The following is a 16,679-nucleotide window of genomic DNA, read 5'->3' on the forward strand; positions in this document are numbered from 1 at the left end:
TCAACTTGGAGGCGTCGAAGGGAAGTTGCTGCAAAGCGGGTTTACCGCGGTTTTGCAATAGCATATTTTTTCAACTTTCGTGAAAAAGGCTAACCACAAAACTTTAATGCAACAGTATGCTGAAACGTGAGGCTCTGTTTCTTGTTCCTCTCGCCCCTAACGCAATTCTTTCCTTGAATGACTCGCCAACCCATGTATTTCTGATCCACCGAGTGCAGGATGACTGCATTATTTTGTAAACATGGCCACTTACTTTTGAATGAGCCGTTACCAATATTTTTTTTCTAGTGCAGTGTTAATCACAATCTTCAAACAATCCCCACATTTATTCGTCCTGGGATTATACATTTAATTCCTATAATTGTGTGCATTTGCTGTTGTTGAACTATGTGCTAGTTAAGTGACAAAAAAGAACATCTCAACCGTACCACGTTGGTTCTGCAGCATAACCCTCCCACTTTCTGGCATTGCAGCTGATTTACGAACAGTGTCTAGCCTTCAGTTTTTGTGGACTCTATACTTGGTGACTAATAATTGCTCTTTTAAATACAGTGCCACTAGATGAATTGTGTAATGTACTGCGAACCCTTACAGTTTTTTTGGGTGAAGCCACATGTCTCGCCCCTCCCATACCATTATAGGGCAGGGTCCCTTGATTTGGAGCTCACCTTCTGGGGTATGCCATTTACTAGCACCATTTAACCTCTCCTCCCAGGGCATCGGGTCAAAGAGTTTAAGGGCACCTTCCCTATCTGGATCTAGAAGTCCTGGAGGGGTTTAGTGCTTAGACCCCTTTTGACCGCCAACATCCCTTCCTGATCATTAAAGCTTTTCTGCAATTGAAATACATTCCTGCCACAGAAAAGTTACACCTTTAGTGTTTCTGTGTATATACACCATTGCGAGATGTCTGTGGGTTTCATTGGGTTGCACTATCTTCCTTTCTTGGGTGGACCCCAGAGCATGGGTGTTGGCATTGCATGTCCAAGAGTGCTGAATCCATGCCATATTTTCAGGATATCCTCCAGATAAATCTACACCTGGACTTGTAATGGACACCCTTAACATACAACATTCTATAGTGTTTACTGATTCCACAAGGCTGCACTATGACTGCTTTTTGGGATCTAATTCACCCATCTACTAACAGTGTCTGAGGATTTATTTGGGTTGTGACTGTCCCACTTTGCTGGAGGGCCTGACCGAGCCACAAGCTGTGGTGCTAATTTACTTCCTCTAATCACAGACTTAAAAGCCACCACACAACCACCATGCTACTGTGGCTCAATCTGGTACTTCTAACACATGCTGTATGAAACACACCCTAATTGTCTTACATACCTCTTTAAACAGTTGCACACATCAGCGGCATAATGTTTCCTGTGAGCCAACTAGACAAGGAGTCTTGGCCTTATGTACCTCACCTATATTCGCTCTGCATAGTGAGTGCTATGACTTCTTGCAAGTGGCACTTTCATACTTTACTAATGGTAGATAACTGCACATATAGAAATTATTGTAACCTACTCGGTGATAAGTCTACTGCCTTGTGATGCAGATTAGCTGAGTTAGTATAGGTTTTTTTTTTTGGGAAGGGGAATAAAAAGTCTGTGTAATGATAGCCATGGTGCCCACTGTAAAAGTTGTGTATCTTGGTACTTTGAAGTAAAATTGGGGGAAGGAGAGGGGGCCTAAAAGAAGGTGGTGGTCTCAGTATTTCATCTTGCTGTGGGACAGTAAGAGAAGGGAATACTCACGTTCAGAAATCTCATTAAAGGAAGCCTTACTTGAGATCTTAAGGGTATTCAACCTCAAATGCAGACCTATTAACGTCTTCATGTACTTTAGTATGTACATTCTGGTTGTTATAGCTTTGTAACCTGTGCAAGAATTCAGCGTCTTGGCAAAATAGCAACAATTTTAGCTCACTGCCTTACTTAGAAATAAGGCCAGTTTTGAAGCATTGTGTTGCAGCAATATGATGCCCTCATGTGGTTTCTTGTGGTAGTGCTCTAAGGCAGCTATCTACAATTGCAAAACAGATGATGGACGGCATGCAGAACAAATCAAACATTCGCCCTCAGTCAGAGATCTGGGTTTAATCCATCATATTTCATTTTTTGGCTTTCCATGCCATTCCAGTTTGGAACCAGCCATATGTAAATCAGCTTTGACTTGAACTCACCCCCCATGGGAACAGTCCAGCCTGAACTGCCAGGCCAGGTCCTCTGTGTACCAGAAACCAGCATCCTGGGACCTGTTTCAGGGTATCACCCTTCATCAGCTAGGCTATCTTGAATTTGGTGGCATAGCAAACACTGGCCCCCACATCTGGGCATACCCTTCGCACTTGGGGCAACAATGCAAAAACAGATGATGGACAGAATGCAGAACAAATCATTCACCCCCCAGTCGGAGATCTGGGTTTAAGCAATCAGTTTTTTTTTTTTTTGCCTGCCATTCCAATTTGAACCCAGCCATATGCAAATCAATCAGCTGTCTGCAATGGCATCTGCTTGATGCCAAGTCATCCTGTTGAGTTTTGGACACATTAGCAATAGTGTTTAATCCAAATCAGAACCACTTCCATTTCGAATCAAAGTGGATCTTTTTCTTGTATTTCATATACTTTCACCCCTTTAAAAGACCCAGTTCTCCATTGGCTTTGGGGAGTTTGCGGGTTCTCTGGATTTCAGCTGTTTATTATCATGCTTGACAATATTTCTCTGCCATTGTGGGAGCAAAACTACACTCCAAAATTTAGACACTCCAAATGTAGATGCAAAGTTATGTGGAGTATGGAAAATTACTTTCAGTCCCAAATGGACAGCAAAACTAGAAGAAAATTGAACTGCATTCCTAGCGGAATAGGAAAGCTCAGGAAAATCTGTCACTCCAAGATCGAGGGAGTCTTCTACACATTTCTTGCATAATAAATTAGATAAACTGCGAAATCTTTGTAGTGAGTAAAAGTATAATTTCTTTAGCAAATCAGAGCACAAGAATAATCATGTTATCACCTTAACACATAAGCACCATCCCAGTTTTCAGATAATTATACAAGACCCACTGCAAATTCTATCCAGATACGTTCTAACTAATATAAAACATTGAACAATAAAAGCTTTCAGTGAATTAATTGATTAGTGATCACACATGAAGGGATCATAACAAATGGTTCAAATTGGAGGAAAAAGGAAAAGTTCATCTAAAATAATGTAATCATAACAGTGGGAATAAACTACTACATATCAGCATGATTGTGCTCTGCAGAGCCTGTGGGGGGAGAAGATGTGTGCATGAGGGTTAGCAGAAGGAGTGACTAAGATGACATTCGTCTTGTCTAAAATGGCATTATGCATGAAAATGTGGCCTTCTTAAAACACATCAATAAACCTACACATCGGATTAAATTTGTCAGTTTTGTTTATATATACACTTGTTTGAAACTAAATATTAGTCATTATTAATACACAAAATAGAAACTCCAAAAAAGTATCCATCATCTAAACCCCTGCAGTACCTATCGCAGGGATCTCATTCTCATCAAAGGTAGCTAAGAAGGATGGGCAACATCGCCTGGGCATAGTTTTACAGTTCCTAATCTTTGCCCAAGCAAACACTTTTTTTTTTTTTTCCTCTCTCCCTCCAAAATTTGAAGTCTTCTAGAACTCTCAAAGAGAAGGTTTTATGGGCACCCAAAAGTTCAATGTGGCAATTTCAACAGTCATCCGTTTTTATATTTTTGCCAAAAAAGGGATCAACTGCGCATTTTAGGAAAACAAAAAACATACAGTGACTCCTATTCAGGAAAATATATAAGTAGTGAGATGTTTGTTACAATAATAATAAAAAAATGGTGCCAAACAGTCTTCAACATCAAGTGGCAGAATAGGCGAAAGTGTTCAAAGTTTATTATCGAGGTATAGATGAATTTTGTTCTAGTGTTGCAGCCAGTGGAGTGAGATTCCACCCAAGAACGGCCGGGCCTCGGCTTCCGGTCTCATGTCTGTCTTGGGCTTCAACTGTGGTCCGCGTCACCTCTTTCTACTCTTTCCGTAAGTGGAAGGTTCTTAGCCCTTTCCGTTCTGCAAAGGGGTTAATGGTCACCTCCTTGCAACGAGTTTATTTGTTTTATTACACATTTTAACACATTTGTAGCTCTCTCGCCAAATGATTGGTCACTATTGTATGTTAGTCCTGCTATGTTGAATCACAATATTAGATAATAAAATAACGACGGGTATACTTATTTTTTATGAAATCATCGCAAATTCCAGCCAACTAAATTACGTTCTTTGCATCTTTCTCTACGAAGTTTCTGAACTATATTTTGAATTCCTGAAACGTACGCATTTGTCTTGATTGGATGGCGCATCAGTCGCATTCCCAGGTGTGATTCACCCCGGGTTCTTTCGGAAAATAGTCTCGCGCTCTGAAGGTAATGGAGAAAGTGTATGGGGTAAGACATTTACAGTGTTGTTCACGTTACTATCCCAGACAGCTAGAGCGTCAGGATTGTTTTACTGTTACTTTGTTTCTGTATATTGCATTTCTGTCGGTACGGCCTTCTAGCTCTGTGGTGTAACCCGTTCTGCGCTCCCAGATTAAAAGGTGCCACAAAGTAACAGCATGAGCCCTTTGTTACAAGACTTTCTCCCCCCCCCACACACGGCTGAAGGGGCTGACACATTGTAGGTGACCGGTGGCCGCCAGCACTGCCCTTTGCTGCCGTGGGTGGGTCTCTGTGCTCGGCTTCTTTCTATATATGGCCCTTTTCGGCTGCGCGCTCTCAGGCGGAGGTCGGCGTAGCTGAGCATCACACGCACATTTTCAAACACGTCTCGCGTGATCCTTTTATTTCCCATCTGGTCAATGTTCCAGACCAGCTTGGACGCTGTGCACGTGGGAGGGAGTGGAAGCCGGGCCTGGATAGGCTGACCAGAGTTTGGAAAGAAAAAACCGTGACAGTTGAACATAAAAGTAGGAGTAAAGCCTTTAGTCTCACTTTTATATCTGGCCGGCCCAGACTGAGTTTTCGGTTCATCTGAATTATAAACAAAAAATACATACAAATCTATAGACAGAATAACAAGTAGATTTAACACAAATATTTGTGCCACCTCAGTGCTAAGTTTTAAATAATGAATTCGTATTCACTGATTGCACGTATGTTGCACAAATTCCAGCACTAAGCTTAGCAGTCTGCGTAGTTATACATCTACAGGGATTCACTAATAGACTCCCATCTATCTCGGCAATGGGGATTTGTGTTGCAGGCCACAGGGGAGTCTTGCCCTGGTTTTTCAGGAAGGTAGTGTGGTCGAACGACTACGTTAATTGGCCAAGAGACGGGACCAGCAATGCTAAATGTCAGTGAGCAAGGATGATAGTCCTCTGTTTAGGGTCGAGCCTGTGACAGCAAGCGCTAGCGCATACGTCTCGCTAGCAAGACACTTTTGTGAACAGGAAAGGGCTTGGAGCCTGCCTGATTCTTACCATTTGTTGGCTTCTTGACAGTCTGGTAATGGTCACTGCAGGCCAAACATAATTTCTGCTCCTGTCTGTGGAGCAGGGACCAAGCACTGATTGATTCAACTTAATCTCTGTCCTTCTACTGCTCCTGATGTGATTGAGGTACTATTTTGTTCTTTTTAACTTCAGTACCCTGCAACCAGAAGGCAGGTGACTGGCAAAAACGTGTCCAGCAAGACAACATTGTAAAGTTTTATTTTCTATAGCTAACTCTTTTCTTTTAGTTTACCAAGTCTTCTCTTCTCACTTTACACTGTTTTTTTTTTTTTTTGTGTTTGCTCATGGGTGCTGATCTCAAAAGATGACGAATGCTTTAAATATTGCAGACATTTTCAAAATTATGCTTCAACACATAACCGTGCAGTATACCCCAATCCACCCCACTTCAATCCAAATCGCCCCACTCCACCTTATCTCACCCCACACCAATTCACCCACTCAATCGAAACAACCCCACGCAACCCATTTCACCCCAGACTAATCCAATCTACCTTACTCAAGTCCAAACCACCCCAATCTAAACTACTCACTCCTATCCAGTGCACCACACTCCAATCCTCCTGCCTGGTGCAGTGCCTTTAGAAGGTAGGACATGTGCTGGTGTGTTTTACATGTCCTGATGGTGAAATACTGGCAAATTCATTTTTTCACTAATGCAAGGCCTATCTCTCTTTTAAAAACTATTAACAGGTTGATAAAGTGCATATAAATAAAGTATCTAAACGTAAAAGTGAAACTTGTAAAACATACGGTAAATGTAAAGGAATTAGAAATTTTAGGCTAAAAATTAAATTAGTGATTTGTGGGAGCTGGACAGGTGCATCAAACAGAATATAGTATGGACGATGTGCAGCTTCAATTGAATTTAGAAAAGCTCTAACCTTCCTATTAAAATTGTTTTTTATTTATATCTGTTCTCAAATTAAATATGATGTGTTATCTTTTGTGTATATGTTTGATGAATGCTTGTTTCTGTATTTTATGTGTATTGTTTTGAGTTTCAAATCATTGACAATGTTTAGCCAGGGTCTCTGGCTTCCAGTAATAACTCAGTGGGTGGTCCACAGGTTCCAGTAATGATTCATTTGGGGGTCCTTGGGTTCCAGTAATGACAAAGTGGGGTCCACAGAAGTCAAAAGGTTGGGAATCACTGCCCTAGACAACACAGATGCAGGGTTCAATGCATTTAAAAGGCAGGACATGAAATTTAACATTTTATATGTTCTAATAATGAAAACTCTCAATCTGTTTTCACTACAGCAAGGCCTATCTCTAACATTGGGATTACTCTATTACATCTTATAAGTGTAATCCCCATCTGGCAGAGATACGCTTTTCGTGTTTGGAGTCTCTGGAATCATAATTTAAAATCACAACTTATGATGGTATGAGATTTTAAATTGCAATTCTGAAAATGCCACTTTTTGAAAGTTGGCATTTTCTGACTTTAGTCACTTGATGCCTGTCTCTGACAGCCACATTAAATGGGACTTAAGATGTGACTTTTTGGGCCATCCTGGGAGAACGGAGGGAGGAGCTGAGCACAGCCCCACTTACAGCTGAATAGGCTGTGTCCTGTCACCACACAAAGGGCTGAATTAAACTCCTGTAGTGATTCTAGAGCCAGGGCTCTTTGCACTTAAAAAGGCCTGTCTTTGAAGTCTCACCCACTTCAAAGGCCCCACTGGATATAAGTACTGGACCTTTGATACCAAAAACTCAATACATTTCTGCACCTGTGAATAATCTGCCAGGAAGAAGGACTTCTGTACTGCTGAATGACTGACTGCCACTCTGCTGCTTTGCTGGACTCCTGCCTTGCTGTTCCCTTTCTTGGGTGAGAAGGACTGGACCGGCATCACTTGAACCAAGAGTGTTAAAGGCTAACTGGCTGGTCTCCTGATCCAAAGTCGTGGACAAATAAAACTTTCAAGCACCTTGCACCTGGACTCTGCCACTTGTAAGTTCATCCTACGGAGTGGTGCCACCCCAGTCCTGGACTCTTGTAAGTGGGCCTAAGGTATTTGCTTCAGCAGAACCAACACATCCTCTGATGCAGGAACAGAATCAACCCATCACAGCTGTTGCGAGGATCTGAACAGGTGCATCTCCTTTGAAACCACCCTGTGACACTTTTCCCAGAGCAAGGTTCTCACATTCCCATGGACAGCAGCCTGACTGCCAAAACTGTGCATCATGGCCTCTCTGCTCATTGGGTGTAAAACACACAAAACTTCCTCCCGTTTTTTCCTTCAATACATTTGATAGTACAATTCAAAACAATATATCAAATTTCAATGTTTTATTTCACCAAAATAGAAAAAACAATGTAACAGAATTTTTAAAGAAAGATTAACAAATGCATAACAATTCCCCCTTGTATAACACATCCCACACAAGATATCCTCAAATAACATATAAGAAAGACAACACCCGAGAGGCTAGGACAAAACATAACATCAAAACATTGACACCACAATGACCTATATATATGCTAAAAGTGGTCGAATAACCAACTCTTAGTTATAAATCATACTTTAAAAAAAGGAATGAGGTCAAAGTAATCCAAAATCTCTAAAACCTTCCAAAAACAGTCTATATGTATTAAGCCCGGTTCTTTCTTAAAGTTGAAGTCCATATATCTTTACTTGTCCTGACAATAATTCACCGTTGTCATTGCCATATTTGCTGTTGCCCATAAATAGCTCTCGACGTTGCCTTTGCTATTAACGAGATTCACTCTTGCCATTGCCTTTACTATTGCTGCTGGTGCCTTGACTACTGCCCTGCTATTGCCTTTACTGTTGCTGCCGTTGCCTTAACTATTGCCTACGCGTGTTTCGGTGGACTTACACCATCTGATTCAATCACCACTGTACATGCCACCTTCATCAGGGCAATATATGGAAAACAGGCCCTGCATCCTTCTTTCTATAATCTAAATATGGATAGGAACATGTAATTATTTCTAATAATGTTGTCTACCTACGGGGAAACTATATGTGCTCATTGGAACTGACGCAGCGCCTCATCTGCACAATGCATCCTTGACACTGGTCTTCATATCGCAAGCCCCTGAGCCTGAATCCTTGACGTCGACACAGCAGGAACTTGCACCGCAACGTCACCGCATTTCAGACCTGATGCATTCCGACTGTTCCATGGAGCAGAACCAACACATCACCTCTACAGTGTGGTTCGGAACTGACGCAGCACTCCACAACCAGGACTGGGCCACTCTAGCTGGCTCATGCTCCACCACAGTTTGCCTGAACCTCTGACTTTGTCCTCGTCCAGTGCAACCTATCATCCCTGGTTGGCGATTCTTGCTTTTAAGCACTATTTTACAATTTATTCTTTATTAATGCACAACTCAAGTTCTACTTATTGGATTAGTGTTGTTTTGCATTTGTTTTATTTATTAAATCTTACTATGGTTTTCTAAACTGGTCTGGATTAATTTTGTGTGGTGTTTTCACTGTTTTACTGTTTGAAGTGCTGCACAAATACTTTTCACACTGTCTCTGACTGCTCTGTGGCAAGCTACCAGAGGTGAGCAAAAGTTAATTTAGGGTTTGCTTGATACTTACCCTGACTAGGATTGTGGTTGCTGTTTGATTAAGGTTTACACCCAAGTCAACCAGCAACTCAATTTTTAACGATTGCCATTCCCTAGACATGGCAGGTGTATGTGTAATTCTCCGAGACTCACACTGCCAGTGTTGCCACGCTACCGTTCTAACCCATCGGGCATCCTTTTTCACTGTATAGTCTTGGATATCCTGCATAGGTAAATATTCCCATCAACCACCTGCACACTTCTTCCTTCACTCCTCCCAGCACCTACTTAATGGTAGCCGCAGGGAGGAGGCGCTGCTGGTGTGCCCATTGTAAGGGTACTTTTCCTCCCTTTGCCCACTGCTACCCTGCCATGCTCCTCTGCCCTGTCATCCCCGGCCATGACTAGCCACACTGCTGCCCTACCTCAGTGCACAAACGGAGCCAGTGCTGGACTGGGAACCCAAAGCAGCCCTGGCACATTTTGTCAGACTAGCCACCATAGGATGCATAACGAGTGATCCTGACCACTACAATGGGGATTGTGGGTTCTTCCCCCAGCCCTTCCCCCCCCCCCCCCCCAAGAAAATGTGGGTAAAACAATTGGCAAACATAGTACATTCTACAACATATTTTCCATTATATATTCAATTGTATTCATTTTTAAAGCATAATATATGATGACCTTACAGTGCACCAGGATATGGCAATCTTTATTGGGGCTCTTCAATGATTCTCACCTCTGATCTCTCTAGAGCCTGTCCCTCACATGTGTTTCTTTTGTTTTATAGCTCCTCTCTTACCAGAGCAGGTTGTTGGAGCATTTTACATCACACACATGCACAGAGACAATAAATCATACGATAAATCAGTGTGTAGAAAATAGTAAACAAGTCAAAGGGACTACAGGATGTAGGATTCACATGTCATCCACATTGGTAGGCATTTCTTAAGGGAGCTTGGTCTGGGGAAGTGATGGAAATGGCCCTTTTTCCAGGGTTATCCCCAAACTTTTCACCTTCTTCCTCCTATTTTTTCTGATTGGTTTTTGCTCGTTTTTTGTCTCTGCACACTTTACCATTGCTGATCAGTGCTAAAGTGCAAATGCTCCCTGTGTAAATTGTATTGGTGATTGGTTTATCCATGATTGGCATAGTTGATTTACTACCAAGTCCTTAGTAAAGTGCACTATGTGTGCTCAGGGTCTGTAAATCAACTGCTACTAGTGGGCTTGCAGCACTGATTGTGCCACCCACATGGGTAGCCCTGTAAATATGTCTCAGACCTGCCACTGCAGTATCTGTGTGTGCAGTTTTAAACTGCCAATCCAACCTGGCAATTGTATCCACTTGCCAGGCCAAACCTTCTGTGACGGGCTGGAACATGTTCGCCCGCACTCGGACTTCGCTTGTGCTGACGCTGCCACTGGTGGCCCCAGGCAGCCCTGCTTCCCTTCCCGTGATTGGCTGGACGATCGGGATTGGCGGGATGTCAGGAAGTCAAAACCACTGCTACCCGAACGTACGGCGTTCAGTGGTTGTGAGGAAGGAGTTGAAGGCGAGAGAGGAACCGTGAACCATTCCTCGAAGGAGGAGTCTGGAGGGAGCAAGGCGAACGACGAAGGCAGAGAACGGAGCCCAAGTAGTAGCCGGAGACAGCGGGAACATTCGGATACTGGAGGAGACGGCTGGAGACGATTGCCGAAAGCCCCAATACCCAGCAACTGGGAGGACGAGCCGCTGCATCCCGCCATGCTTCCGGAGAAGCGTGGTAGCACAGGTGCGTGGGACCACGACCCTGAACCCGAGTGAAAGATTGGAGTGAAGGGGGGGGGAGAGATAAGAGAGAGAGAGAGCGCGCGACAGACAAGGGCACGAGCACAACACAAAAAGGGAGAGGGGGGAGAAAAGGATCGGAATCGAACTGGGGATGACATAGAACTTACCACTGAACACCGTAGAGCACAATAGCCAGAATAGGCCACCGAAGGCACCACGCACAGGATAATGAGCACTGTAGTGGAATAACAAGACAGGAAGCACATATGGTAAAAGTAAGAACCACCCAGAGAAATGTACCCGTGAACAGAATAGTGAGATAGGAAAGAAATCAAAGGAAGACTTAAAAGTAATGTGCAAAAAGACAAGAGTACCTAGTCCACTTACCGATATTGTTCTCTTCTCTCCACATGTGCCTCCCGGGGAGCACCCTATGGAAAGGGAACAGAAAAGAGAAGAGTGAAGACCAGACCACGGAAAACACCCCACCACCCTATACCCAGCATTTAAAGACTAACAAATACGTACCTGCTCATTTTCACATCAATTACTCCGAATAAAACTTCTTTGTTGTCACAACTGGAACTCTGTCAGAGTGTTTCATCCACTACCATCCGGTCACACCTTCCCTTTTACTACATGTAAGGCACCCCTAAGGTAGGCCCTAGGTAGCCCCATGGCCTGGTGCAGTGCATTTAGAAGGTAGGACATGTGCTGGTGTGTTTTACATGTCCTGATGGTGAAATACTGGCAAATTCATTTTTTCACTAATGCAAGGCCTATCTCTCTTTTAGGTTAACATGGGGACTGCCTTTAAATATCTTTTAAGTGCACTTTTCCCTTGGGAGCAGATAGAGATGTGGAGTCTGGGGTCTCTGAACTCACAATTTAAAAATACATCTTTTAGTGAAGTTGGTTTTAGATTGTTAGTTTGAAAATGCCACTTTTAGAAAGTGGGCATTTTCTTGGTTAAACTATTTTGTGCATCTGCCTCATTGTGTATTCCACACCTGGATCAGACTGTCAGAGGGGCTGTTTGTGACTCTCCACTAGAAAGTGATACAAAGGGAGCTGAGGTGTAGCCTGCATACCCTTATGGGCCTTCTGGGCTAGGGTGGAGGGAGGAGTGGTCACCCACACCTAAAAGGGCTGTGCCTGCCCTCACACAATGTAGTCTTTGACTCCCAAGGTGTGTGTGTGTCTGGGGCCAGGCCAGGCCAGAGCAGGCCAAGGCAGGATCTTGTTAACAACAGAGCCTTTCCTTTGAAGTCTGCTTACTTCCAAAACAGAAAGGGGGTATAAGTAGTGGACCCAAAACCCCAGACTTTTAGAACATTTCTGGATCAAGAGGAACCTCTGACGAGAAGAGCTGGAGGAGGAGTACTGCCCCTTTGCCCTGTGTGCTTTGCTGGGTTGGCCTGCAATTGCTGCTTCTGCCTTAAAGATAGCAAAGACAAGACTTTGCTATAAATCCTGCTTGTGAAGTTTCTCCAAGTACTTAGAGTAGAGCTTGCCTCCTGTTGGAAATCTCAGGAATATCAAAAACTTCAGCTTCATCTGCCTACAGCACTGGGAACTGCGTGTTTTGTGCTGCAACAGAAAAACAACAACATTGCGACACCATCAACGATGCGGCTGCCTGCACTGTGACCTCACGATGCCACAGAGAGCCGTGCCCCAGGTCCCACTGCAACCCTGGTCTCACCAACGCACCCCCTGGCACGATCACCCAGCAGCTGTTTGCACTGTGACTTGTGGGCCCTCCACTCTGTATTGCCGTGCTCGCACCGCAGCCTTGGCATCCCCGACGATGCCGCTCCACGCTGACACTGACGCCGCTGCCTGCACCGTGGCCTGAGGACACCGCTTGTGATGTACACAACGCACCTGCCCGGCCTGCACTGTAGCCCCAGTCCGCCAGCAGCATTGACTCCAGTGTGATCAACAGACGCCCCTGTCTGCACCACAACCCATAGGTGCCGCATCATAGCCTTGGGCCTACTGACGACAGTGCTTCAGCAACAACGACTCTGCTGCTTGCACCATGCCTTGGAGACACCGCACATCACACCGCCCCACTTCACACCACAGCCCTGGTCTCACCGATGCCACAGAATGCCGTGACCGAGCAGCTGCCTGCGCCGTGACCTGTGGACACTGCACATCACATCGTCCTGCTTCGCACCAGAGCCCCAACGCTATTCACGCCAATGCTCCTAACTACGTCATCAGCCTGGAGTTCAATCTGCAACGCGTGTGATTTCAGGGGCCCGACGACACCCACACTGACCTCCAGAACCAATGCCAGCAACACTGCACTCCAGATCTAATTGCGAGGATCACAATGCCCTGCATTTCCAAGGTACTGTTTATGGGTCTTTGCGACACTGTAGCTGGCTTGTGATGCCTTGGCTGGACTGAACTGTTGGATTTGTTGTGCACTACGCTGTGATAGCCCCAGATAGAGCTATTGACTTCAAGGAACTGTATTTTTAAGTTAATTCTTGTAAAATGAATATCTTTATTACTGCATGTTGGATTGTTCTCATTTTGATCTTGTTTTACATAGATAAATAGCGGCTATTTTTCTAAAACAGGTGTGGTGTCCTTTTGTAGTGTTGTCAGTGTATTACTGTGTGTTATGTGCAAATGCTTTCCACATTGCTTTTGAGATAAGCCTGACTGCTTGTGCCAAGCTACCAAGGGGTTGAGCAGGGGTTATCGGAGCTGGGTATCTCCCTTATCTTCACTAGAGTGAGGGTCCCTACTTGGACAGGGTGCAAACCGACTGCCAATTGGGGACCCCATTTCTAAAAGGAAGCAAACTCAGGATTCAGAACGTAGCACAGTGGTTAGGGTTTACTTTAAAAATAACAATTTATTTGTACCCAACCAAACCCTTTGTAGCAAAATTATGTTAATAAAAGAATGGGAAAAAAACCTAACTTTCTAACCTGTACCATGCAGAGTCAGTGCAGCTCTTTGATGGCAGTTCATAGCCCTCTGTGCTAGATTATGATCATAACCTATGGACTGCACAGTAACAAAAGGATCTCTGTGACAAAAGCATTATTCCACTGAACACTGCACATCAAATATTGTTCTGTGAGCTGCATAGTACAAGTTCTTTGTAGCAGGCATATTAACAATCTTCGCTTCCCTTGATGAGTCAAAACTGCCACTAGACAAAACTTGATCTCTCTCAATCATGTACAATTATCATCAGCTTTATCTTGGCTCTTTTATTGCTGCTTGAAAACTGTTGGATACACAAGGAACTCTACATCACTTTTAAAACTTCTGCACTGCTACAAAACAGGTCCACCAGTAACAAAAGTGGCTTCCCACCCTTCCAACCTCCCAGGGAAATGCCTGCTATGGTCAGTTCAGCCTTGGAGGGAGCATTGACATGTGTCTCCTGCAAGCTCGCATGCACTCTCCCACATCCTACACATACCACTCCTGCATCAATGGCACCCCACTCACTCCCATTTACACAATCTAGCCATTCGTTCGTACAGATGAACCAATACCCACGGAACGCGCCACACTCAAATGCATGCCCCTTAACACCTGCTTGCTCACCAAACACCCTATGAAGATATGGTGCACGACCGCTCCCCGGACTTGCTCCTCCTCAGGAAAACATGGCTAAACCCAGCCTCTGCAGCAGACATCACTACATCTATCCCTGCCAGCTACAAGATCGCTAGGCAAGACCATCAGCACAAGCATGGAGCATAGGCACTGGAAGTAGACGTGCTGGGGGTGTTGCAGCGCCCCCCAAAAAACTATGCTGGAGTCTAAAGGTGAATGAGCATTAAAGATGGCTTTAAATGTAATTTTTATCTTGTCATATTTGCCATGCGTTCCATGACATAGGTCAAATGTCAGGTTATGTCTTCTGACAACTTGCTGCTTATCCTTTTAACAATGAGGTTGGTGTTTACATTTCTTTCTCTCACCGCAAAGTGTGTATTTTGTAAGAGAACTATGTGATAAACTTGCTGGGTGGAAAGAAATGCTTAAGATTGTAATTTTTTTTCACACAAAAAATTCAATTTCCACACATTAGCATTTGTGCGCTACACATTATCAGTAAAACAGCAAGTGGAAAGATATTCAATGGACAATTTTACTATAGTATATTTGTGACTGTGTGCTCCAAAATGCAACACTATCTACATACTACTACCACCTTACTACTCTCTTACTGAATGGGCATAGCTCATCTGCAACACTTGTTCTTTGTGTAATGCTTGGATTTTTCACAATCCCTATACATTTAGTGAAGTAACATTGATGGCAGTACCCTTATTCTGAAAATTGTTCCAGCACCACTGCCCTGGAGATGGAGTCCCCATCATATTCAATAACACCAGCAGTTGCACTCCATACATGGACACCCCACCAGTTACATATAACACTTCACATTTAAGATACACGTCACAACCAACATCTCCCTGGGTGAAACCGGTGTAAAATAGACCACCAGGACCCGGCACCAATTTTGACAGTGACAGCACAGACTTTGTTGTTCTCCTCATTACCAGCACCATCATCCTCTACACAGACCTTAACTTTCACTTGGAAGATCACTCCGACCCAAACTATTCTAGACAACCTCACCCAGCACGTTACTGAACCCATCCCCACTGCTATGCACTATTAGACCTCATTTTGTCCTCAGTGAGTAACATCACAGTCAACATGCCCACAACTATTACCAGGACAGAACATACCCATGTCGGTTTGAGCATACCCATCTTGCATCACCACAGGCCTACCACCACCGGCCCCGCCCACTGCAGCTGAACAAGCATCATAGAAGATGTTACAAATTGGGACTCTAGTTGGCAGAGGTATGCCTCCTATCCTAGAAGGGACCACAATCCTAGTCAGGGTACAACCTAAATTAATCTGTGCTCACTCTCTGGTAGTAGAGCAGGCAGGCTTAACTTAGAAGGCAATGTGTAAAGTATTTGTGCAACACACACACAGCAATCACAATGTAAACACCACAAAAAGACTCTACACAGGTTTATGAAAAATATAGGTTATTTATCTATGTAAATTAAGAATAAAACAACAAAAATTCAATAACTACATCAAGAGAAATTCACTTTAGAACTTGTCAAAACAAGAGCGCTTTATACAGTGCTCGATTTAGGATATTTAAGGTACCTTTAGAAACATGCTTATTCTATTGCAAGAAGAGTTGTGTTGGGGCCGTTTGGATCTGGCCCGCGTGTTGAGGTACAAAAAGTACAACTCTACTGTAATCTGGCCAAGACCACTCAGGTTTAATCTGTTTGTAAATGCATCACTGCAGCCGTGAATACGAGAATACCTGGGTCTGGCATGCAGCACAGTTATGCGGAGGTGCGGCCTGCTGGCTAAGGAAGTGTGGATGCGAACAGCTCATCCCTGCTGCCTAAGGAACCAGTCGGGGCACCACGGAGATATATATATATATATACACATATATATATATATATATATATATATATATATATACATACATATATATATATACATACATATATATATATATATATACATACATACACACATACATGTACATGAGAGAAAGAGACACAGACATGCAGCGCTCTTTGGGGAATCCTCTTCGTGGGATGCATAAATCAGGTGGGTGCCACGCTCTGGCTGGGTACACACAAAGGCGCTCTTTCGGTCAAGAGCAGATCCTGGCTGATATGACGAGTGTCAGTGGGCCTGCACGCAGAGCCGCTGGAAAGCGGTGTGGCTGGTTATGGTGAAATTGCTCACTGGGTTTTGTTGATCGAG

The sequence above is a fragment of the Pleurodeles waltl genome, chromosome 4_1 (genome assembly GCF_031143425.1).
Source record: "Pleurodeles waltl isolate 20211129_DDA chromosome 4_1, aPleWal1.hap1.20221129, whole genome shotgun sequence".
NCBI lineage: Eukaryota > Metazoa > Chordata > Amphibia > Caudata > Salamandridae > Pleurodeles > Pleurodeles waltl.